At 44.3% G+C, this 3374-nt stretch overlaps 1 non-coding gene across 1 annotated transcript; it reads left to right on the forward strand.

The window, feature by feature from the left end:
* Positions 1-2516: 2516 nt before the first annotated feature.
* Positions 2517-2590, forward strand: Trnai-aau (transfer RNA isoleucine (anticodon AAU)). The gene has a single exon. It is a non-coding gene; the product is annotated as a tRNA-Ile (tRNA).
* The last annotated feature ends 784 nt before the right edge of the window (positions 2591-3374 follow it).

The following is a 3374-nucleotide window of genomic DNA, read 5'->3' on the forward strand; positions in this document are numbered from 1 at the left end:
CCACAAACGAACTCACATTGATTCATCCCCTTCTCCCCTTCCCTCCCCTTCTTTATCATCCCATCCCTCCCCCTCTACCCCTTCCCCTTCCCTCCCCACCACAAGCTCTGCCGCCCATCCATTACCACCGGCGGGAAAAACAAACAAATATGAGAGAGTGAGATAGCCCAAGAGTGAGATAGGGCTGGGAAGGTCGATTCTCACACTCCGGCTCACGATCGCTTGGCCCCTATTGACAGGTCCACTCCGGGGTTTCACTATTCATGGCCCGAATTTCGCTTATGTTCACTCCCATGATGTAAGTTTTCAGGGGGGTATTCTCAGATGCTTCCTTCCGCTGCCCACGTCAACTATTACCAAATGCCGAAAATGAGATCAATCGTCTTCTAATGAGTGTTCTTTTAGGTTCATGGCAAAGAGGAATGTTCAAACTACCAGAAGGGTCATAAAACTACCCTTGTAAGTGCCCCAAACACCTACGAAAGACGTCCAATGTGTGTGTTTAAGAATACGAGTTAAAGTTTGAACGGCAGGTGAAGTTCTGAGAGAGGGAAGGCGAGGAGGGTTTCGTTCAGCGGGTTGCTCCAAGCGGCCTCAGACCCATGATTGCTTGTGAGCGAGCCTGTCAGGTCCCGCCCCGCCCTCCGCTGAGTAATGCCCGAGTGACTGCTGATTATTATGGCTAACGTATTGCCCGACTCACCCACGGGAAGAGAGAGAGAGAGAGAGAGAGAGAAGAAATGAGAGCAAAGGAGAGAGGGAACGAAAAAAAGGGATGTAAGGGAAGGTTAAGAGAGAGAGAGAGAGAGAGAGAGAGAGAGAGAGAGAATGAAGAAATGAGAGCAAAGGAGAGAGGAAACGAAAAAAGGGATGTAAGAGAGAGAGAGAGAGAGAGAGAGAGAGAGAGAGAGAGAGACCAACCAACCAACCAACCCACCAACCCCAAGCGCATATTACTATCCAGCAACCGCGGCGGGAAAGATATATTACCGGCCGGCGAGAGATTAAGTGCAAGTGTATCAGTAGCCGGCACCCTCACAATGGAAGTATATCACCCGCACCCGACAACCACACACGGCGGATATATCACTAACTGGCACCTGCGCACCGACACGATATATGACGAAAGTGGCAACCGGGACAAAGGAAGAAATATGTGGGCACTAAACTCGCGGGAATAATTAACTAGCTGACAACCGCCGTGGCGTGACGAATGACTACCCCTCCGTAAGTCATGAAGGGGAGGAGGAGGAGGGGGAGAGCTGGTGGGTCAAGAGGAAGAGGAGGAAGAAGCAGAGGTGTCGTCGATAACTCGTCTCAGTGGCTTGGAAAAGTGATTACCCCGCCGCTGCCGATCTTGCCTGGGACAGAAATGGAGGTCGCTGTGTTGATTCTGCCGCACGCAACTGTGAATGGCGTAGTTGTGTGTGTGTGTGTGTGTGTGTGTGTGTGTGTGTGTGTGTTGGCAGCCGTATGAATGTGTGAAGTGTGAGGGGAAGAGGAAGGGGAGTAAAAGAGAAGGGAATGTTAGAGAATGAGTGAGGGGAGAGTCACCTCCAAGCACAGTTAGGAACGAAAACATATTATGAAGAGAGACTCGTGTGAAAATCTAGATAAAAAGACTAACAAACAGGCCGTCAGATAGAAAGACAGATGAACAAACGACAATGCGGGTACAAACAAACAGGTTTTTAGAGATTTTTGCTTCGAAACAGAGACAGACATGAATGAAGGGGAAAGAATGGAGAAAATAGTGCTTTTGAAATTTATTAATGCAGCTGAACATAGACATAGAGAAAGAGAAAAAAGGAGAATGATAGAGAGTGGGAAAGAAGGAAAGAAAGAAAAAAAGAAAGAAAAAAAAGTTGAATAAAACAGAATTGATAAAACAAAACACTACAAGAACTGGACTACTGATTTGCTTTTCGAAACACACACACACACACACACACACACACACACACACACACACACACACACACACACACACACACACACACACACACACACACACACACACACAGGTATACACATAAATAAGGGAAAAAGTACACCCGACAGGAAATAAACGCAGACTCCAGGTAACTTTACACATCAACATAAATTAACCTTCCCTCACCTGTCCCGGCTACCGTCCCTCCGCGGCTCACCGGCACAATTAACTTGCCTGTCTCGCGGATTTCACACCACACCGCCGGCCGCACACACTCCCCTCACCGCCCGACCCCTCTCTCTCTCTCTCTCTCTCTCTCTCTCTCTCTCTCTCTCTCTCTCTCGTGTGATGTGACCATTCTAAGACCTATTTTAAGATTTGTTTCATTATTTTCACGATATCTCTTTTCTACATCTCATTAAAGGCACCCGTTCAGTATTCTCGTACAAGTTAAACACCACTGGCAACATATATAATAGCGATTTCGTGTATGTAATCATGAACAAGAGGATGTAGGGGTATAATCATAGGGTATAGTGAAAGTAACGGGGATTTAAAACCTTCCACCCTGGGTACTGTCACTGGCCTGTTAGCTCAGTTGGTTAGAGCGCCGTGCTAATAACGCGGATGTCGAGGGTTCGATCCCCTTACGGGCCAAGGTGGACATTGTTTTTATACTTGATATTTTTCATTCATTTCACGTCTAAGAATGAGAAATTATGCGTTTGATGAATATATTACTAAAACTACCGCTGTTACTACTACTACTATAAGCGATCATAATGGGTTGTTGCTCCTGCCGCGCCCCGCTGCCAAACGTACGATTCGTGTTGTCTAAGATATTCTACGTCACAATAATTAAGTTTATGCAGAGAAAAGAAATAGAAAAACGTACTTCACCAATTCCAGTAATATTAAAAGATGATGATAGTGATGATAATAATAATAATAATAATAATAATAATAATAATAATAATAATAATAATGTATAGTGGTGGTATAAGTATTGCCGTTAAAATTATTGATTGAAATGGTGACACTAATAAATGATAACGAAAATATTGATACTAATATATGCAGTAATGATACTACTACTACTACTAAATGATAATAAAAAAAAATAATAATAACGAAAATATTGATATATGCAGTAATAATAATGATAATAATAATAATAATAATAATAATAATAATAATAATAATAATAATAATTGCTGAGAGAGAAGAGAAGAGAGAGAGGGCAATGTCAGGTGGATGAAGGGATCAGAGGGAAAGAAGGAGAGGAAGGGAGGGAAGGAGGAAGGAAGGGAGGGAAGGAGGAAGGGAAGGAAGAGAGGAAGGGAGGGAAGGAGAAGGGTGGTGCAGGAGAGACAGATGAAAATATTCTGACCAAGCCATTAAGTGAGGACGAGGAGGGACGAGGAGAGGACGAGGAGAGGAC

The sequence above is a fragment of the Eriocheir sinensis genome, chromosome 7 (genome assembly GCF_024679095.1).
Source record: "Eriocheir sinensis breed Jianghai 21 chromosome 7, ASM2467909v1, whole genome shotgun sequence".
In the NCBI taxonomy this organism is placed as follows: domain Eukaryota; kingdom Metazoa; phylum Arthropoda; class Malacostraca; order Decapoda; family Varunidae; genus Eriocheir; species Eriocheir sinensis.